At 36.2% G+C, this 24,050-nt stretch overlaps 1 protein-coding gene across 1 annotated transcript in view; it reads left to right on the plus strand.

The window, feature by feature from the left end:
* Positions 1 to 24,050, plus strand: part of alk (ALK receptor tyrosine kinase) — a 394,553-nt gene that overhangs the window by 193,603 nt on the left and 176,900 nt on the right. The window lies entirely within an intron of this gene.

A 24,050-nucleotide genomic window follows, 5' to 3' on the forward strand; every position in this document is an offset into this window, starting at 1 on the left:
CATAACGTTTTTATTTTTTTCTGCAGGCCAGTGGAATGACCTGATTAGAGATTCATTCTTTAACTATAAACTATTTTATTTTACAGAATTTGGTTTTTATTTACACTTATTTTTGGGCTAATATTTTATTACACTATTTTAAGGTCTTGGAAATGTATCATGCCATCATATTTGTACATATGTTTACTATTTTTCCATGTCAGAGACCAAGACTATCAATCTCAAAATATGATACTCCATCTTAAATATATTATTCATTTTTAAATTATGATAATGAAGTCCTTAGTGTTTAAATATCAATTGTGTGAGCATATTAGAATACATAAAATGCTAGCTATGAAAATGAGCTTTGGTCTAATGGTACTTTTTAAAAAGGTGTCATTTTCAGCATCCTCACAAAATGAATGGTGATTTGCGATGGGATGGAACAGCCTGGGCTCATTCTCAATAAGAAGGCATTGATACATAACATGTACAAGTGCAAAACGTATATTTTTGTACGTTTAAAAGATGCTGAAACATACAATATGGATATATTGACAACATTTAAACATTTTGACATATTTACAGCTTAAGAAACATAAAATACGTATGAATCTTTTATATCATAAATATATTTGTATAATTGTGCTTTTACCATTTTATAGATAAATTGTAGTTCACTTAACCCTACCCCTTAACTCAAACATAATAATTTTATAGAGAATATATATCTATAAAGCATGATATGCAGAAATGTGTATGAAAATGACACTTATAGTAACAACATAGCATTAAAAATATATTTTGAACCTATATATATATATATTGCAAAAATGGTGGTACCATTTTTACGTATTGTGTATGAGAACATAAGTAAATATACGTGTGGTAGAACCAAACTTTCCACTTTACGTAAAAATACACAGGAATACTCATGAGATCCCGATGGACGGAAATTTGTTTATGATGTATAACCAAATTCAGAATTCAAAAGAGCAGCATTCTCATGTGATGCATGTGAATCCATGTTGGACATTGCTGACAACTAGTGTACGTATTGTACGTATGTGTGTTCAACTGTAAGTCCATGTTAAAGTAGTTGAAGATACAGTTTAATCAACATGAGTAATAACATAAAGAGAAGAGGTCATTTATTTATGCTACTATGTTCTTCAAAAAGATGAAGGGCTGTAAAGATTTTCTGAGAATAACAGCCTAGCAATACCAACAGGAAAAGCACTGATGCTCTTGGTTGGAATGAGAATGAAAACAGGCAGGCCAAATCATTCCTGCCCTCTTTCAGTGAATGATTGCGCTCACCTCCTCTCCATATGTCCTCAGGCATATGGGTTTATATGTGAAGGGAAATAGAGGATGGAAAGTTTGATGAATGCAGTGAGTGAAATGCCAGGGCTATTTACCTTTCTATTGGCTGGTGCCCTAACATTCTTTGGAGACTTGTTGTAGTGCATGGCTGTCACCAGGGAAGGCTGAGCAGCCTGGGAACGAAGTGGCTTTTGGGGAGGTCAGTGTAATGAGGCGAACTAGGGTAGGTCATTGCAGGAAGTCAGTTGTATTTGAAGGTTAAGACCTCTGGTAGTATTTCTTTGGTTTTCTTTATACATGTATAGTACAGTATGATGCATATTTTTTTACAGTATGAGGTACACTTTTTTTTTTTTTTTTCTTTTTTTTTTTTGATGATTATTTAATACATTTGAAATAATCTTTTTTTTTTCATTCAGCATTTTCACTGGCCACAATTTTGGCATCGATACCATGGAGAAAAACTGCCATATAGATATTTTTAATATCTCATAATTTGGTAGCAGGTTTATTAGGCTGCTGTCACTTTAAGATCTGACACACAGATCCATTATACTTACACATGCGTTTTCTTTTCAACTTCTTACATTCACTTAAAGCACAACTGACTGTGTTTACGTGAATACTCACGTAGTCCGGCATTTTGACATAAAGTGTGTGTTTGACTAAGCGCAATAAGCAGCGAAAAATAACTCAATTTAGGACTGAGAGGCGGCTTTTTGATTTTTTTATCAAAATCTGCAGAATTTAGTAAAATTATGCACAATACATGCAATCCGAACGATATTCATCTGGAGGAATGAATGATTCATCAGGAACAGTGTTGAAAATAAGTTTGAACTTCAGCCTTAGGAAGGTCAAACAAATGAGTTTTGGAAACGTTGTGGAAAAAATCAGCATCTCTTTGACGTAGCGACAACTCTGTCTTCTCTAATGCAGCTCAACCAGTCCTTGTCCCCTTTTTTGGATATTCTGTGGTCATGGATTATTTAAATTAGTAACATTGTGACTTCATTAGATCCAGAAAAATCGTGTTGTCGTCCAAACAAGCCTTTGGTTGAAGTTCTTGAAAATGGGATTCTGTTCAATAAAATATCTCCCTTTGGAGTGGACTTGCAGATCTTTTTTATGCACAAACAGCAACATTACATTTCCACTGTTTTACTAAAGGTAAAAAAGTGGAAAAGCATAATATAGGACCCCTTTAAGGGTGAGTAAATTACAACATTTTCATTTTTGGGTGAACTATCCCTTTAATAGATGGCTATAACTCGGGGTCCTGGGGGACAGAATTCTGTGGGTGTGTACAATCTTGCAAAAAACTGGCACAGATTAATGTGGAGTTGACGTTTACCCCATTAGCATGCTTAACACCATTCATGAAAGCAATATAGAGCTCGTTATTTCATTATTTGAATAGCAAACTGGAGCGGCCAAAGCCCGGGATGATCACAGAACATTAATTCCACAGCAGCTTTAGAGTCTATGGACTCGGGGGAGATTTCGTTCTGCATGCCCAGAGAACAGGTGGTGGAGAGCGGAACTGGTACAGATCACTGCTGAGATGAGACAATTTGCATAGATCCTCACCAGAAGAAAACATTACCTCAAAGCTTGGTTCAATTCCAGCCTTTGGACAAAACATTAAAGGCAACGTGTGTCATTTCTGCACAAGTAGAGTCACCGAACAAAGTTCTTTACATTCACCGAATGGTTTTTACTGGTGTTCGACACTGCACGGCGAACCTGCTCTGTTTGACACAATAATGTCACCCTGTATTTCTTGCTCCTAATTAAAGCAAACTTCACAGGGAATTCATTTTAGATGAAATAACTTACGATGAAATTGCCTGACTTTTAACAATTATTTATTTGTTGCTTATATAACAATTATAAATCATTTATATTTTATAATTTGTCAGCATTAAAACTTTGACAGAAAGCATTGGACGATCTGAAATCCTATTGGTTTAGAATTATTAATTAAAATTAATGCTGGACAATTAATAATTAGCATTTAATTTAAATTAAATGTAAATATAATATAAATAAGCTTCCAAATGGATGTATAAAAGTTTATTTATTAAATGTTTCCTTTGTTTGTCTTATTAATATATACATTGTGAACTATATAACCTGCATCACCTCCATGGATTTATGAATGTTCTTTTGATATTCAGGAAAAAAAGCGAATCGGAGAACTCAGGACCAAACCCTGCATTGACAAAGAATGTTAATAGCTTTGTGAAACCATTGAACCCGAAATAAACTTGATTGATTCTTTTATTTCTGTCAACTCAAAACCAATTCTGTTTGTTAAACTTTCTTCGTGAGACAGGCCTTTAGTCAAAATGCTCAAACAAATGGAATGCCATCAACCTACAGCTTATTTATTAGCTTGTACTTAATAGCTTACTTATTTTTTTCCCGATCACAGCTTTATGTGCAATATTTTAACATCAACACAATTGCATTCATCATCATTAAAAAGTTATCATTCTGCTACAATAGTTTGGAAAGCAATGCATTCATTACTTCTTAGCATGCATCTTCTGTTTGCAAGGATAGTTGCGCTTGCCTATTCTCAGCCTAGAAACGCTCACATAGAGATTACAGCAAAATAAGTGAGCATTGACTTTTAATCATGCATGCAGAAGTCCAGACAACATCAGCTGGCTAAGGAAAACAGGAGTTGAACCCTGTACTGCCAAGGTGGTTCAGTTGATTTGTTTGCGAAGGCTGAAGTGCTTTGAAGCAGACCGCCGCTCTTTGTGATTCCAGGGATGCCCAACAATGTAGGGTTGAAGTGTGTTAGTCTCTGAGTATGCACCATGTTTTTTAATGGAGTCCATGAAGAACCAACCTAGCCCTGGGATTGAGGGCTTAGACACATTTGCATGGATATAATTAATGGTTGTTTACCTGCTTTAGGGATCTTTCGTGTTGGCCAAAAAAGAAACTGTAAACGGAGAGTTGTATTCTATCCATAGTAAATCACGACCATAACAAAAAAATAAATAATAATAATACAATTTTAATCTAATTTTTTTTTGACAAAAGAAACCAGCACCACAGTATGACATAGTTGTGCCACATTGATGAAAGATATCTGACCTCTCCCATCAACAGCTCAACCTTAACTTCGCCCAGCACGACGTGAACATCACAGCCTTTCTTTTTCAGGCGCCTTGGCTTTTCTGCTTAATCAACCTCGGATAATGAAACTAAGTGTGTGTGGTGAGAACTGCAGGTTGACGTCTGCACTGGTCGGATCGAGGGAGGCAGCAGAACAAATACAGAGCATCTGCGGTCGCTTGTCACTCTGGTGTCCCACAAGGATGTTTGATCTCCAGTTTTGTGTTTAATATTTCCCTCATCATAACATTAAAGAGATTCTTAAATTTTCAGATGACATGATAGTTTAATAATTGAACAAAATGACACGGTATGTGCACAGCTAAAAAATATATACAGCAAACTGTCACCACTTTTTGACCCTTTCTGTGTTTGTCAGGTAACACAGACAACCCCCAATCACTCCCTGGGCGCCACAGCAAAATGGCTGCCCACTGGTCCGGGTGTGTGTGTCCACGGTTTGCAGTTTGTGTGTGTGTTCACTACTCACTACTGTGCACTAATTTGCATGGGTTAAATGCAGAGGACAAATTTCAAGTAAGGGTTACCATAATTGGCCTTCACATGTCACACTTTTTTTTTTGCTTTCACTTGGAGAAACAACCCATTGTAGACATACTGACCTGGCACAATATGTGATGAACACAGATTAAATTATAATACATGCTTTCCGCACCACCTTAAAAGGTCAGTAAAACATTGCTCTTAAGCATGACTCCACTGGGTTGAGCCTTTATCCTCCATTGCGCCACTGAAAATAGTTATGTGATCGTGGCTGCTGTCCCCCTGAGTCATTCACCACCGTCGCTATTTCAATGACATATGACTTGCATTGACAAGGGAATATCTGATCTGGATCTGTATGCTTACATGGCTGATGCAATGCACATACTGTATCTGATTCATATCAGATCTATTTCCACATGAATGAGGCCTGAAACCGATCTGAGAATATCGGAATCCACATGCTTTTTTCCCTGCTCACATGTTTGTGGGTCATTTCTGATCTGTGCCACATGGGAGGAAAAAAATGGAATTGGGTCCCTTGAACCATGTAATGTAAATGTGGCCTTAGAAGGCCTTGAGGGCCCCAGCCATATCTCTAATTCAAAACATCATAGAGACCAGGAATGAGAACATTTCACATAGGCTAGTGTATAGAGGCTCAACATGACCCTCTGGGGTCCCTAGGGGGCCCTGCGATATCTTGGCACCAGAGTATCTATGGGAATGAGCTCTATTTACTTTTGGCAGTGTACACAACAAAGTTATGCACCTTTACAATTATTGGAATATTTAACTTATTTTTGAATTCTTGTGCAAAAGAAGTAAAAAAAAAAAAAAAAAAAAATACAGATGCAACAGACTTAACTTAAACAAATCATGAATTTAATTAAATGAGCAAGTTACCAAATTATTATTTTTTTAACCTTTCTTTTAACCTTTATAATATACAGTCCTTACAAACCACCTTAAAACACAGGTGTTTTAAGGAGAAAGATACATGATGAATCAAAGTTTATTACTACAAGTCGAGGTAAATGCTAAAATATAGACTATGCACAGTGTCATACAAATGTAAAACTCTCATGGTAACGCATGATACAAAAAATTATACAATAAAGATTCATTTGAAAACATAAGGTGCAACATAACACCCTAATGTACTGTACATAGCTGATGAGAACTCTCCTCAGTTAAATGAAAAACATCAAATGTAAGCGGTCACATAATTCTGGGGATGTCAATTAACTTTTTTTTTTTTTTACTGTAAATTGTGTATAATGTTCTTTTTCACTTTCCAAATACATACATTTAGATCAATTGTCCCATTAGATCCATCACATGTTTTCACTAGTGTAAGAGAACATACCATTAACCAATTAAGTTTTTTTCTCTTAGTATTTTGACAGTGTGCAATTCTGCCCTGTTTAGTTCCTAATATAAATAATTATTGTGTGTGTATAGTTAATTGTAAAGCTGTCATTAAAGCCCTGCACAGGCATTAAATCTAGGGTCCGAGACGCTCAGGCCCTAGCCCGACCCATGTTCGACAGCTCATCAGAATTCTCAGCCCGAGTCCGACTGGAGCCCATTTTTTTCCATTACACAGTCAGTTTTGTTTTCAATGGCAAAGTAGATATGTTTCTTTTCATTTCTTTATTAAGTTAATTTAGACAAATGTTTCGGAGCAATTTTTGTTTAAATTTCTTTCTTTTTTTTTTATGACGACCAAGTTAAACATGAACGAGTAACAAGTAATGACAGCGAGTTAAACATGTTTGATCAATTTAGCCTCTCAAATCAACACTTTACATGGCTACAAAAAAAAAAAATCCATAGATATAAAACACTTCAAGCATATCACACAGACAGTTAGTTTAAACGTTTATTATCACAACCACAGTAAAACGACATTTTTGAAAAGCTGAAGCAGGCTGCTCGCAGTCGCAACAGCGCTCGCAAACGAAATGAGCTATACAATCTAAACTTAGACTAATGATAATAAAGTCCAATCAAACGAAAAGCAACAAAACAGACTGTCATGTGTCAGTCATATGCCAGTGTGATAGGTTATAAAATGTCATTCTATGTTTGTTTTTCCATCGGCAACTTCTCATATTTTCTTTTAATTAATGTCTAAAATATAAAAAAGAAGGATAAGCATAAACCAGGCCCGAGGCCCGGCCCGCGTGTGAACTATGATGTGAAAATTGTCCCGAAGCCCGGCCCTTGGGTCGTAAATAAGTCGGGGCCTGTCCACATTGCTGTAGTGAAGCACACGACTCAGGAGAGTATTACAAAAATAGTCTTTAATCTAATGATTCAGAGCAAGAATATTCACTAGCAACAACGTAAAAAGACGACACAGAACAATGACCAGTGGAAACGTCTCGGTTATGTATGTAACCCTCGTTCCCTGAAGGAGGGAACGGAGATGTAGTCGATGTTACGACTGATTGGGATCACGCTTAGGGAGCCTGTCATCTTCGAGTACTGTTAAAACGAGCCAATGCACATTGGCATGCGTGAATTGCATCACACGCTCCGCCCCGCGGCGTGGGTATGAATAAAGAAGTGGATGCACGCACCAGTTGTTTTTCGCTGAGGTGCCGAGCGGAGCCCGGAGTCAGCGGTGGTCCAGCAATAGTGGCGACGGGACTACATCTCCGTTCCCTCCTTCAGGGATCGAGGGTTACATACGTAACCGAGACGTTCCCTTTCAGTCGCTCACGTTCGACGTAGTCTACGTTTTGACTGATTGGGATCCCTATCAAAACGCCACTAGTGCTGCCACCTTCCAGTGCCTAGACAAAAGCCTCCTGATCCTCCCGCATATTGAGGCGGAGATAGGACAGGGCTTCCCAGGCTCTGCCAAGGGAAGACACGGGCTCGCCGCAGGGAGCCGTACCGTGGAAAATACACATGTGATCGCCGTCAACATGTGGACCCAGCCTAGCGCTTGTCAAAACAACCCCCGTTCACACGGATCTGCAAAAATTCAAAGGGAACAAGCTAGGGATTATTCAAGACTAAACTGACCTGGAGACATGAGACAAACGCATGGAAACAAAAGGCAACTAAACTAAGCATAATCCTTACGAAAGGTAGCTTGTATTTTTTTTTATTCTTTTTATCTTTAGGCTGTTTCCATTTGTACAGTATGTTTTAAATCTGACACACTATGCCAGTTTACATGGAACAATGTACATATTGAAATAACAATCAAAAGGTTTGAATTTCTTTTTTTTTTTGTACACATTTCATTACATATATGCAGGCAGAGAGGACATATTTTAAGGAAAAAAAAGAAGAGAAAAAAAGGGGTTTGCACAGCAATTTTCTTTTTTTGGAAAACAAATCAAGCCGGTACCCTTGCACGTCTCACTATGACCTTCGCCCACACTAAAAATATAAATCATCATTTCTAGTCAAATCTGAATATTTTATGCATTGAATAGCAGAGCACAGCTCAACTGCAGTTCTGCTTCAGCTTTAGGAATTGTCACTTTTAATAGGTTTCTGCAGCTATTGCATTCCAGAGAAGTTTTAGTGGCAGCGGCCCATGTCAAACAAGCGGCTAATTGAAGTTAACTAAACACATTTATTTATTCATCTGTTTATTCCTCACGTGGGGTTTAGAATGCCGTGCCCAGGGATCTGGCTCCCTCTGCTGAACCTAAACACTCTCTTTACCTGTGGAGACCTGAGACTGTTGACAGCTGGAATACATGACCTTTACTGTCGACTCCCTCAGCGTGGGTCTGACACATCTTATCTAAAACAAGGTTTTATATAAAGAATAGTTCACCCTCATGTTCTTCCAAATTCACATTTCACTGTTGAGCCCCAAAGGAGAAATTTTTGAATAATCTCAACATTATTCTCCTTATGACAACAGTTAAAAGGCTCCAAAACACAATAAAGCATGATGTGGGATGAACAATACATTGCTGGTCATTAACAATCTTCTCCACTACAGCTCTTGAATCAATTGGCATGGCAGGTTTGAAAGGCACAATATGTAACTTTTTTGCTTAAAAAATAGCAAAAATCACTACAGTATATCTATGTTATATATATATATTTTTTTTGTTGTGTACTTACATTATCCCGACTGTTTCCAACAACTTTCAAACTAGGAGAAATTTGTAATTTAATTTGAAGACACGTTTCTTTATTTCCGTTTTGTCGCCGTCAATGGCGTCATATCCTCGTTGTCCCTGGTTTCCGCCCGTACTGCCATAGCAACCAGAGCCCTCTGATAGTAACCAAAGCGACAGACGCAGACAACTATGTAGTTCGCAATGTCTATTTGCATGCTGTTGTTGTTTCGTTCAAACATTATGGACCATGGCAAGCAGACTTTGGATAAAAAAGGAGACCTAAAACGAGAATCAATATCAGCGCGGTGTTTTCGAGATGCCGAGAGCTCCCATAGACAGTATAGAAACGAGAGCTCCACGTTCGAGACTTCGACCGCTCCTACATGTACCAGGTGAGCACATTTACATAAAACTAATCAATGTTATATAGTTCAACAATGATAAAATGTTAGAATCTGATCTGTATGTTATTCTAACGTTGATCTAGCTTACTGCTAGTCTCATACAGACAAACTAACACATACTGTACATTTCAACACATTCAAATGCAGTTTAGTGTGCTAGTGTAATGTTAGACCAAGTGAAACAGCGCTGCGTTACCTCACAAGTTTAATTTGTCTAATAAACTGACCTGTGAGTTGTAATTCTGCACTTGCTGTGTAGTTCGGTAGAATGAAATGTCCTTATTCCTTTTATATCCGCGGGACTCGCGTCGCGTGTGGAGCTGATAGCTGTCTCTTAGCAATCCCGACCTGCTTCATATCACAGTCATGATAAAAACATCGATGTATTTACTCATCCGTAAACATTATTAGATCGGTCGGCTTGACGTTGACGACAAGATCCATAATTCTTAGCAAATGTTGCGTCATCAAACTACGCCTTTGTTATTGTAAGAGGTTAGCGACCCCTAGCGGCGAAAAATTCCATACTGTACGTTGGAGTCAAGTAATGTATGTTTGAGTCAAATGACACAAGAACCAATGGTGTTTTAATGCCACTGTCGTCCATCTTGAAACAATGTGTGTAAAGACACCAAATGTGATTAGATAGTTATACAGAGCCATACATTCTGCTCTCTATAAAAATAAATCAGACAACTTGAAATATGGTGGCCCAAGTGACCTTTTGGCATGATTTATATGGTGTTATTTCTGTCTGTAGCATGTGTGCTAACCTCTTGGCCACTGCTCCAACCTTATCCGTTTTTCAATAGGATAGGATAGAGAGACGAGAAACGAAGTGGGAGAGAGAGGAGGACGGGATCGGGAAAGGTCTGCAAGAACTCGGGTTGCCCGAAGCGCAATCGCCCTACATGTCACTTTTTTTTAGAATCGTACAACTATACATCACGTGTTTAGCACGATACATGTTACCACACTGTTGCATTGTAATCTTGGAAGACTGTAAGAATGGATTGCAAAGCTTGTTTAATGGTCCCAGTGGTATCTATTGTTCTGCTGGCTCTGTCTTTATATAACAGTAAAACCAATACAGAGAAGCTCCAGTAGAATGCTGCTAAACTGAACTAAATAATGCATGTGGAGCTTGATTTAACTCACAGTGGAAATTTCTTCATTGGCTATATTGTAACTCGCTAATGATTAAGTGTCAAGGTGCTGAAAGCTCTGGATCTTTTCACAAAAATCACTACGGTAATGTTATGTCTAAAAAAAAAAAATATATATATATATATATATATATATATATATATGTTTGTTATTTCTTTCAATAGACACTAATTTCACATAACTAACCAGTGTGTACTAGGCTAGTACTACTACTAGTACTATTCAATTAGTTCCAAGAGGCCCGGTGTCTAAACACTGTATAAGTTCACGCTGATTGCCATGGAACCTCCAAAAAGTATGGAATAACAATAATATACCAAAGGGGAACTTTTAGAGTTTCATAGAGTACTTATAAATATGTCTGATAAAGTCCTGAAAAATCCCACAAGTAGACCTACCTGTCAACCCTTCAGAGCAACATAACTGTCATGCGGGGCTTGATGTTAACACCTGACAATTTTTCAACCGGTTGAATTTTTTATATAATATAATTTTTTTTTCAATTGTATCATTTTAAAAAGGCATCTGAAATAATAATCCAAATACAACGTAGTGTTATCAAAAATGTAAATGTTTCGATACATATCGATACTCAAATATCTGAAACTCTTCCAATACCAAGCGACAGCTGTTATCCCGACAGCGAGATACACACAAATCTACCTTCCCTCACTTATTCATTGTATTTGCTCCGGATGAATATTGTTGGTGTTACAGGGCATCATTTGGCTAATTCCTGTGAGTTGGCGAGTATTCACGTAAATTCAGTAATGTTTTACATGAACGTAAACAGTTGAGAAAGAAATCACACGTGTAACAGTGTAATGGATCCGTGCGTCAGATCTTAAAGTGACAGCAGCTTAATATACCTGCCACCAAATTATGAGATAATATAAAAAATATCGATATGACAGTTTTTCTACATGGTATCGTTGTCAAAATTGTGGCCAGTGAAAATGCTGAATGGCTAGTAACTCTGGAAAACCACTAACCACAGTGGCTGGTGAGCAAACCAGTTAATGTCAAGCCCTGCATGTAATAGTGACAAAGAAAAGTGAAAACAGTTGAAACAAAAAATATTAGACACCTTTTTAAAGAGCAAATGCATGGCCATTTTATGATTAAATAACAACAGATTTTCATAGTGATACTATTGTAAGTTTATAATAGTAAACATTGTGAATAGCATGAACATGTACCAAAACCACAACCTTTCCTTTTGTTTAGAGTGAATTTGGTACATTTTCTGGTCTTTAGACATGATGGTCCACTTTAGACATTCTACTGACTAAGTAACTTTGCAACTACATGTGAACTTATTCAACTAACTAACCCTAACTTAACAGTCTAGTAATACTCTAATGAGAGTTAGTTGACATGTAGTTGCAATGCTACTTATAGTTATGAGAATGTCTAAAGTGGACTGTTGAAGTAATGTGTAATCGATTTTCTCATTTTAAAATAGTAAAGGAACGTCTTCTGGCCAACCCTGAGGATTCAAGATCTACTTCAAATTTAACATGTTTTCCTAATCCATTCTGTGTGTGTCTCTCACAAGAATGTATTTACTGCCTCATATTCGTTCAAAAAAGTTGCCCTCCAATGTACTGTGTATCTCTGGATTTCAAAGGAGTGCTTCAAAAAGCATTTGGTAAATCTACCACAAGAGATTTTTCTCTTTCTCCTGGATTGGCTATCCAGGTAGAGCAGAAATGCTCAGCACTGAGCTCACCAGCTCCTGTAACCATGGAAACGTAGGCTGACTCCACACTCATGTTGCTGTTGTGTGTTAAAAGGAAAATATGCAAGTAGAAAGTTTGCAAGCTATGATGTCTTCATCAAAAAATAATGCTGGCAATTTGAAATTGAACACAGACTGACACTGTACGTTTTGTTTTTAATTAGAGCTGTTTATACTCACCCTCGTTTTGTTTCAAACCCGTATGACTTCCCTCCTCGTCACATAAAAGATGTTTTGAATGATGTTGGTAACCAAACTGTTTTGATCTTAATATATTTAAATACCGATTCAGATGCAGCTTCTGAATTAAAAAAAAAAAAAGAAAGAAAAAAAAGAAATCATGGCCCTTTGTTCACCTTTGTGTAATAAATTCCATGTTGAATCAAATCAATTGTTTATTTCTAAAGCTACTTTTTTGTTATTGTCTATTTAATGCTTTTATCATTTAACACAATAATAATAATAATAATGATCATTTTGGGGTAATTTCTCAACCGAATTTGATGTGCGATTAGTTAGATTAATTAATCGGCACATCATGAGATTGATTAGATTAAAACATTTGAATCGCTTGACAGCCCTACTTTATTTATTTTTATTTTTAGGGAGAGGTGTGGGGCATGCCTAAATTTATCCCATGAGCAAATCATATGAAAAGTACAAATTCACACAATTCACTATCAATTCCCCAACAGTTACGAATTGCCGACAGTGTGTTGGTATACTATATACTATGTATACTGGATTCAGAACTGGATGAGTGCAATTAGACATAATACCTGTATTTTAGACAGAGGTGGACAGTAATGAAGTACATTTACTTGAGTAGTGTACTTTTTGCTTTACTTGAGTATTATTTTTTAATGGAAACTTGTCACTTTAACTTCACTACATTTTAAAGACAAATATCGTACTTTTTACTCCACTACATTTCTGTCAGGGTCATTGAGTAGGAAGTAGTTATGTTAGTCAGGGCATGATTTTTTTCCGTCTCTAAAACGTGATTGGACTTTTGCGGGTGACGGACAGCATATCAGTAATCACTCTTGTAGGCTCACGTGTCGTGAAGTTTGCCGATTAGTACGACTACTCTTTACTAGTCATCTGTGAGAGACAGTATCATTGTCACAACTAACGGTTTGAAAGTTTTGTTTTCATGCACGGTAGCATTTCTGTTTTGCAATATTGCTGTTGGGCAGTTATACAGCTGGTTGTGGAGCTGTTTTTTTTTTTTTCTTACAGACTACTTGATTCAAATGAGCATGAATGGATACACATAGATGTGTACTTCTTTTTGGGGGTGGTAAGACTAATACTACAAACTGGTCAGTGTATTATTCACTAGGTTGCTTATGAGGCACAAGGTACTGTAACAATGCAACAATAATAAAACAATGCATTGACATTTACTGTTTTACTTTTGATACTCAAGTACTTCTGTACTTTTACTTAAGTAAAAATCGGTCTTTGCAACTTTTACTCGTAATGGAGTAATATTTGACCAGTAGTATCTGTACTTTAACTCAAGTAAGGAAGTTGTGTACTTTGTCCACCTCTGATTTTATATTTGTAATACTTTGGGTGCACAAGGTGGGGAGGCATCTGGGAGCTTCAGTTACCATTGAAATATCACAAGACATCGCTGATATCACAGATTTAACCCCTGTGATATTACATAAAATATACGAAAATGTAGGTACAACAGGTTTTAAAATGTTCTTGCAAATATCAGTTCAAGTAATGTTCAAACTCCATCAACTTGAATGTGAGTCATTAGTAAACAGCAATTTTAAAGCCATTCCACAGATGCTCAGTCAAACTCAAGTGTGTGTCTTGACTACACCACTCTAGGAAATTAACCTTTTTTTTTTTTTTTTTTTAACTTTTTTAAAAGTTATTTTAAGTTTTAAGCCTCTCCAGCATGGCTATTTCAGTATGTTTTTTAACTGTCTATTTGGAAGATTAATTATTTTCCAAATCCCAGTGCTCTTGCAGATTGCAGCACATTTTCCTGAAGGATTTTTCTGTACTTAACTCCATCCATTTTCCTCCTATCTTGAGTTGTCCAGTTGCTGCTGCAGAGAACTATGCCCTATGATACAACCACCGCCATTCATCAATGTACGGATGGTGTTCACTGTGGGATATGCTAAGGCAACATGGTGCTTAGCATTTAGGACCAAACATGTACTTTTGGTCAAATTATATCATTTTTCTCCAATTGCTGAATCTAACATTTTTTTGGGTTAATTTCATACAAGCTTTGTGAAGTGTTCATGCTAATGTTGTCTTGATTTGTATTAACAAAATCCACGTGCTCATTTACAAGACTACATCTACACCTTTTTTGTTTAGTGAGCATGTATTTTGACTTGATTCAGCATATTAGTTTAATTACAATTACTGCTTCCTATAGGTGATCCACACAAAATATCGCTGATTTTCACAGAATGATGCTTGCTTGGCGATTCTTCAGAAATTCCCAAATCTTCAATAGGACTCAATGTAAAATGTGCCAGATTTAGCCTAATATCAATCCGTAGTGCCTGGGCAGGTTGGTGTTAAAAAAGAAAAGAAAAGAAACTAAATGTTAATCACCCAAGTACAAAATACCAGACTGTCATTGATTTGAACTTAGAGAAGCCACAATGACCTGTTATATGCTAAGGCTCAAAGCAGGCATTGCACATGAAGTGTTGGAGACAATCATTTTGGTTGCATAATAGCCCATCAGTTGCATAACTTGCACAACTATCAGTTTAAGCTGTACCGCTGTCTTTCAGATCATCTCCAGAGGGCAATGGTGGTCCATGGTATAGGTGAAGTAAATTACCTACTTTCAAATAAATTGACAAAGATGTTTGCCTGCATATCTTGCCATGGCTACTCACCATGCCGGAAGACAAATATAACAATAACCCGTAATTACAGCTACAGCGTACCTTTCAAAGAAGAAAATAAGACCCTCATTATCCCTAATGTTCTGTGTGATGTGATTAAAACACTGTCTGCACTTTGTCCAATTAGTGTGCATATGGTACTGTAGGTCTTTTGCCGTTGTCGTAGTCAGTGTGTGTTTGTGAGCGTGTGTATTGTTAATGGTGTTTACGTGTATTTAGGAATATTAAATCTGTCTGATTACCTTTCGATTTTTGGCGGACAGCTTCTGGGGTGAAGTGGAAACTCTATTATTGGTCAAATAATGCTTGTCACTGACTTTTTCACAAGACGCGTGTCTCTTCCAGAGGATTTCACAGGTAATGTCCACCGGCACATCCCTGTAATTTGTTTACTGTTTAATTTGTCTTTCCAGATGGCATCATTATAAACTTTTAGTGAGCTTGTGTCTGTGTATGTTTGTGTGTGAGAATATGGAATAAACGTAATGCTCAAACTATGATTCAGAGTAGTGGTTCTTTTCGGTTTCATTTCAGAACTCAGATTTTACGGTAACACTTTACAATAAGGCTCATTAGTTAACATTAGTTAATGTATTAACTAACATGAACTAACACTGAACAATACATTTGTTACAGTATTCATTCATCTTTGTCAATTTTAGTTAATAAAAATACAGCTGTTAACTGTCAATTGGTTCACAGTGCATTAACTAATGTTAACAAATACAACCTTTGATTTAAATAACATATTAGCAAATGTTGAAATTAATATTAACTAAGATTAATAAAGGCTGAAGTAGTATTGTTCATTCTTAGTTCATGTTAACATGTTAACTAATTAACCGATTTTACAAGCAGTGAATTCAAGTATTGAATCAAGAGAGCACCAGATTTCTTAAATATATACATTTTTACAGATTACATTTATAAACTACCATGAACTGCCCTACAGTTTGCTGTATACGTTTTATTTCTGAACATTTCTAGAATTTCAAGACTTCATGATATCTGCTTGTATAGATTACTTAATTACAGCGATCTAATGCAGCAAAATTCTTGCAAGCAATGATGTCTTCATCAAAAATAATCCTAGAAATCTTAAACACAGACTGACAATGTACATTTTGTCAGAACTTAGTTTCACTGAGTGCAATCCACTTAGTAATTGGATTTGGTCAAGGGTTTCTAGTTCCCAGAGTGATTGTCTGGGAGTGGATGCGGTGAGTCAATGTTAAACTTAAGTGTCATTTTATGTGTTTTTTGGGTGATTAAAAAAGGGGGGAAGACTTGTGTAGATGAAGTGTGTGTGTGTGATTCAGGTAAACCCTACGTAATGGGGACAAAATGTCCCCACAAAAATAGCAATATCCAAATTCCTTGTCTTTGCAGGGACATTTTTTGATCCTCAAAACAGCTTATAAATCATGCAGAATTATGTTAGCGGTATGCCGATCAGAGAAGATTGTTGGCTATGATGACTATGCAGTCTATGAACAATTACTGTGAAAATGTCAGTGCAGTGACTAGTCTGTTATTTCTTTCACTTGATGCCAACACCATGTATTGATGTACATATTGATGCACATATCAATATACATATGAATAATTGCAATTAGCATGTTTGAATGCACTATTTTATTGGGCTGTAACTTCAGCTATAATACAGAAAATATTTGAGATGAGTATTTAAGAAACTAGGTTACACTTTAAGGTGTTTTGTTTTTGTTTGTTTTTTACTTACAGTGTGATTATACTTTTAAGTACTGAGTAATATTAATTATTAATTTGGTTTGGGGTTAGTTGCATGTAGTTATGCATAATGTACTGTTATTACCATAAGTACATGTAACATTTGTAACAAGGACACTATAAAATAAATAAGTGTGGGAACTAATTTCCAACATGTGGAACTACAAGTTTGGCTGAAGTTTGTGTGTGTGTGTGTGTGTGTGTGCGTTGTCTCGGTCAGATTTTATAAAGTCTTGTTTGTGAAGGTTTTTCACGTAACCTGTCCTTGTTGGTAAAGTATCAAGTTGGCTAGTAAAAGATTATTTAGAACCAAAATACCAGGTTTAATTGGATACACAGTCTTTGACATTGACAACAAAATATATGTGAAGAGTTTTTTTTTGCACTCATTTACAAGTTGATACGTTTTTTTCTTTTCTTTTGCTACCCTAACTGTGCGTTTTATTACTTGCATTACCTTCTTTTTTTTGTTGCAACTTCTGATCTAGCATGGCACAAAAGCACTAAATAACACTGCCTTGACCAAATGCTACCAATATTCCTATACAAATGCAGGAAAATGCTTGTGCTCAACTATCATCCACTGAATTATTTCAGGCCATTTTTAAGGGCGGTGCAATTAAAGTCTCCTTTCTTTGAGTTTTATTTCAGCCCAGAGGAAGCTTTGAACTTTCTTACATCAACATGAACCGTTTGTACTTAGATTCATCCGTGGCTCTCACCCTTTATATAACATGTTGAAGAAAATCAAAGATGTAGATGTCAGACCAGAAGTGGATATTGTTCTTAACCCAGCTTGCAGGGATCATAGCATGCTAAGCACAACTTGTTGCCATTCCTGAGACAAAATCAAATGATTTTTCTGTTCTTCAAGCCCCTTCCTGCTCTCACCTCCCGCATAGTTCAACTACCTGTACGTCAATGTGAACTATTTTGGAGCTCTACTTCCTTTGAAGAACGGTATAATTACTGTGGAGTCATGTTTCCTGTAGATCAGCCCTGAGCAAATGAAGAGTGTGGAATCAGTGGAAATGAGATGCACAGGGAAATAATTATGAGCATGAGAGATTGTCTACAGTTTTATGGGTGTCGTGTCTGGAGAGAACATTTTTGGAAAGAGAAACTCACACCTTGATTTAGTAAAAAATAAAACTTGAATCAACTTTGCAACCTGTCATGGTGATACATCAAAGCAACAACTCATCCATAATTACAACCCCCATGTTGTTCCATCCTCACATTTTCTTCCTTCACTGAAAAAAAAAAGGGGGATCTTATCCAAGCATCTGTTTTCCATAAAGTCAAGCACATCAAGTTGTAACACCACAATTATAGACGATTCAGGAAAAGAACAGTGAACACAACTGATTTTTTTCACCCTTTCTTCTGTGATAGACAGACAGACAGAGATATATATAGATGATAGATAGATAGATAGATAGATAGATAGATAGATAGATAGATAGATAGATAGATAGATAGATAGATAGATAGATAGATAGATAGATAGATAGATAGATAGATAGATAGATAGATAGACATTCAGCCTATAACATCTAATTTTGTGTTAAACTGAATAAATGAAAATAATGCATGCGGGGAAATCCCAAAAAAGTTTAATTTTGCGTTAACTGCTCTCTCAGTAACTTATAAATGGTATTAACAACTTGATTTTAGGGTACCCAGAAACCAGACTCCCAGGTCTGAGTGAAGAGAAGACACTATAAATATCACAAGGCTAATAAAAAGATGGAGGGCGTGATTATGAGCAGATAAGCAGAGCGTCTGGGCTGAGTGAAGCCACTGATTGCCCCATGTCACGCTTTTATTATATCTAATGGCTTATCCAGACAGAAGAATATATTGATATTGTTGAGAAGTGACCCAAGATAAATCAATTAATTAAACACCACTGGGGCTATTGCTACAGTGGCCATGGCTGCAGATAGTAATTATTATTGCAAAATTGAAAATGAAAACCAATTGCTGATGTCTTGGTCGATAAAACTTAATGAGTCTGTTCATTCCAATAGTAAGAATGAGTTTAAGATGCACTTTGCACCGTTCTCATGGGCCAAATGCAGAGAGACTAAATGTCTGTGTACCTGCAGACAAATGAATTTTGTGTGTGTGTGCGAATATTCAGTGCAATCATGGTTCTGATAAACTCTGACCACCATTTGGTATCCAAAGGCCATGCTTGTTTGTGTGGAAATGGTTATTGTTGTTCAGAAAACACAGGTCAAAGGAGTTAAATCTCTTAGGTTGCTTTGCTTCTCACCTGGTTGCCAGACTCATTGTTGAAACAAACATCCCAGTATAATTTTCTGAATAATTGCTATTATTTTTTTCACCTTTTTGAAGCTGAACTTGTTTTGTATTAGTAATACATGGCAAAGGCCAGCTGGATATCAGATGGAGTAACTATTGCCCACCAGGACCAAGCGACCATATGGTGCAGGACTTTGTTCTCATACGATTAAGATTCAGAGTTATTTCTTCCTTCCTTTTTTTTTTTTTTTTTTTTAAACGTATTTCTAGCTGGATGCTGTTTTATATTATGCTTTAATTACAGGTTCCCGGAGAATTTTCTTTCTCGGAACTGGCATCTCCTGCAGTTATAATTTTACCCTTGATAGGAGTTAAATAATAGATAACGTATATGTGCCCTCATTTAAAACCTTGTCAACAACTTTAAACTGAATTAGATATTCACCCTGGGCAATTATGTTAAAGTTATGTTCTATCTCTAGTTCTTAAAATGCTCATTCTACCCAACAGGAGACAATGTTGGTTTTCAAACTGTGAATACTGCTCCAAGCTCCATTGTGATTGGTAGTTTAGATACTATATCACTGTTCCTGATGTACATAGCCAGTTGACACTGTATTTTTTGTTCCACCCTCTGGAGCTCCATGGACCCATCTTAAAATCCCCTTTCATAGTGCAATAGCAGTGGAACACCATACTGCATCACACTGGTGTTCTTCAATGGATTTTGCTCCAAAAAAACAACAAAAAACATTTCCATGTACTGTATTCAAATAACCCAAACGTAGTTAAAAACCAGCATGCTAGCAGGTTTGTATGGAATTCAGCACATTTTCCCCAAATTCATTACTTTAAGCATTTCCTTCGAAATTGATAACACATCGTATTGCTTGATTTCATAATTAATAAGATATTAAAGATGGCAACTCCAATTTCTGAGCCATTGTCTCCAAATATGGTACAGAAATTCTCCTCTGATTACAATTCAGACCAGCATCTTAGTAACATTTGGTCCATTTGAGGTGATGAATTATATTCCACTCTAGTACTCTTGATCTTGTAATCTATACTGCGTTTGCTGTTGTTATTTTCTTCTTTATTCAGTGGATCAGCACAAATGCTAAACCGCTGTGACCGCATTGTTTACCATTATTTAATGCCTAATTTCTGAACCAGAAATTGGCATGGGAACAAAATTAATGAAATTAATTATGGATGAATGGAAATACCAAACAAGTGAACAGGGTTTGAATGTTTGTTGTTGTTGCTGTACTAATAATGAATTTGCTTGCAAATGTGATGACAGTTTATGAGCCTAAAATAATTAGTATAGGCTATGGTCTTAGCTTTGTTGATTATATACAGTAGCTTGCACTCCTAAAAATAAGCAGAAATACCAAGTACAATCAAAGTGTTTTACAGTGAACAGTTATTCTCATTGATCACCCCACAGTTAAAATAAATATTTTAGTGGTGGCATGCATGAGTTTAAATCATAAAACATGATATCCAAAATAGGCAATTGAACACTAAATGGACTGAGAAACGTGCATTTTCGTACTCTCTCAATGCAATCCTTCCTTCTGTCCTTGTACTTTTAAAATGATTTCATTTTCTTTAATATTAGATAGGCATAAGTTATATTTACGTTTACATTTATTAATTTAGCAGATGCTTGTATCCAAAGCGACTTACAAATGAGAACAATAGAAGCAGTTAAACTAACAATAGGACAACAATATGCAAGTGCTATTCAATTCAATTCAATTCAAATGTATTTGTATAGCGCTTTTCACAATACATATTGTTTCAAAGCAGCTTTACAGAAAGTGCATTTCAGAGATGTACATAGAAAAATACAGGTAGTTAATCATGTATTAATTTAGGGCATAACATATCGCCAGCGTTGAGTCGTCTCTTCATAGGCGTTGAGTCGTCTCTTCACGGGTGTTGGGGCATCTGAAGTTTCCATGAGAGGCTGGATACAAACTGGAGCTGACGAACTCTATTTACCAACAGAAAAGCAGACGGGAAATAATTAGCATAGCTGCTGTTCATAATATTAATGCATTCGATCTGATTCAACTGTAGTATAAAAGGTAAGTATTATGTGAATGCTGTGACCCTTCCCAGTTTAATATAACGCAGTACTTCACCATATATACGTATATGCATGTATATGGAATAACCATAGTTGAGAAGTTACCGTAATGGAAGCATTTATAAATGATATTAATCCATTTGTTTTAAAGTACTTTGTTTGTTCACATTGACACAGTTATGGAAAATATTATTATTATTATTTTTTTAATCTGGCCAGCATTTATATGTTTTGAACAATGAGTTAAGAAAAATATGATTATAACACATAGGCTGTTTATAGAAACCAAATCAAAATCATTATGACTAGTTTAACCAGGTCATTTTATTTTAATCAGTATCCCATATCCTTGTTAGTCAATAGTCTTTTCAACATTTAATACAAGTTGTATTTGTTAACATTTATTAATGCACTGTGAACTAAAATGAACAAACAATGAACAATTCGATTTTTACCAACTAATGTTAAAAAGATGATTTTTTTATCTGTTGTTCAGTTTTAGTTCATGTTAGCTAATGTATTAACCAATGATAACAAAACTATGTATGTATGTATGAAATAAATATCTAGTTCAGTAATGAAACTCTAGAGGGCGCAGGCTGTTAGGACCTTTACATGCCATCTGCAAGCAATCACATCATTCCCGCATGACACAAGCTGGTTGGCCTTTACTTTAGCCTGCAGCCTATGAGTTTGATGCTCAACATATACATAGCCTAGTTCAGTGTTAGTTCAGTAGTCCTGCAGCGCAACCAGAGTTCCTCTGAACCCCTCCACCTCCCCCAGCTCCACCTGTCTAGATCTGCTACAGGATTTATAGGTCTATTTATGCAGCGGCATATCTTACATGCTCACAACAGTGTGTCTGTGTATCTATTAGCAGTAAGAAGTCCGATATCAGCAATAATCACCACCAGCAGCAGTAGTAGCGTAGAAGATCTAGTCCATTAAGACCAAATACATTAACATTGCCATATATTAATTAACAAGTTAAAACTGTTACAAGAGTTGTCATGATTGAACTAAAATATAACTATAACCTTTTACTCTCGAACAAACGAACCATTTACAGTGGAAAAATGGATCATAATGTGATCAAGTTTTAATATTATATAAATAATAAAGTATACAGTAGTTAAACACTATACACGCAATGCATGTTGTAGCAAAGTCCAACTACTTTATCATTCAGTGTGTTGATTCCATAAACATGATCTATCCAGTAAAATAAACATACTGGCTAAAAATAAATAATAAATAAAAAGCCAATTTCATGCTTTGGCTGAGGGTTCTGAGGTTTTATAGATTCCCATGGTGAACCAGCTTCTCCTCTGCAAACGTGACTTCGGCTAAATCCATATCACACTGGCTCACAGCTAATCCCACAGGATCAAACGCTGGAGTGTCCCTCACAACAGAGGTGCTGAAGCACTGGACTATACCACTAACCGGGCATTTTAACCCTTTATTTCTTACCCTGCAGAATGTCATGACATTTTGATTCTAAATTCTCATTTTCTCGCTACTTTTACTATAGAGTTGCTCAATTTCACTACAATAGACTCTAAAACGTATAGCGTACAGCAACTATAAGAAGAGAACTACATTCCATTCTTAAGTTGATTCCCCCTGCATGCAATAATACAAATAAGACTTCCTGGAATCATGTTGCCTTTTTGCAGTTTGTTGTTTAAATCCTGGAGGAACAAGAAGCTGAACTGCTAATGGTGAACTGTGTTTATATGAAGCAGATGAAAAATGTGCATGAAAGAGACAAACTGCAGTATGACATTTACAAAAAGCACTATATCAGTACCACAATACTGTGCTCATGTAAGACTATACAACTGTTCTCTTAGACTTAAACCTTGGTTGTACTACACCCCACACACACTTTTCTAGTAACAGGACCATATTTTTGTACTATGATATTTACATGGCACTAGGAGGTAAAAAAAAAAAAAAAACAATATTTGTCCAATATTTGATCTGGCATGTCTTTGAAAACTCTCTTTTTTCTTTCCTCTCTCAATGAGGCTTTATCGACCTTTATCCTGTTAGCAGATGTAAACATGCCCTTCTGTTTGAATGTTGTTTCTCCCAGCTAAGACAGGTTTGCACTAAAGATCACTCATAATGGGGTTGTTCCAGCTCTGCAGGATGATCCATTGGTGGAGCAGGTTTGATTAGGGAGCAATCTTTCCTCTTCAGGAAATCATTAACACAGCGGTGAGACAGGAGCGAGCAGAAGCCTCATTTCTCCAATGCCGGGATGATCTATAAAAGACAGCATTGGGGGGAAATGCAGGTAACCTGATTTGTGTGAGCTATAGAGAGAGAGAGAGAGAGAGAGAGAGAGAGAGAGAGAGAGATAGACATAAAATAGATTGTCTCTTCTTGGTTATGACTAATGCTCCAGTGTTTCCCTTTCCAAAGAATCATTGCTGGATTCTGGGATTGCCTCAGATGAGGGTTCAGTCAAAGAAATAATTATATATTATATTATATTATATTATATTATATTATATTATATTATATTATATTATATTATATTATATTATATTATATTATATTATATTATATTATATTATAAACTATATACTGTATATTATTATTTTTATTTTTTTTAAATAGGTGGAGGTAGCCATGGGAGTATGTAGGGACAAA

Source organism: Rutilus rutilus (assembly GCF_951802725.1).
Source record: "Rutilus rutilus genome assembly, chromosome: 21".
Lineage (NCBI taxonomy): Eukaryota > Metazoa > Chordata > Actinopteri > Cypriniformes > Leuciscidae > Rutilus > Rutilus rutilus.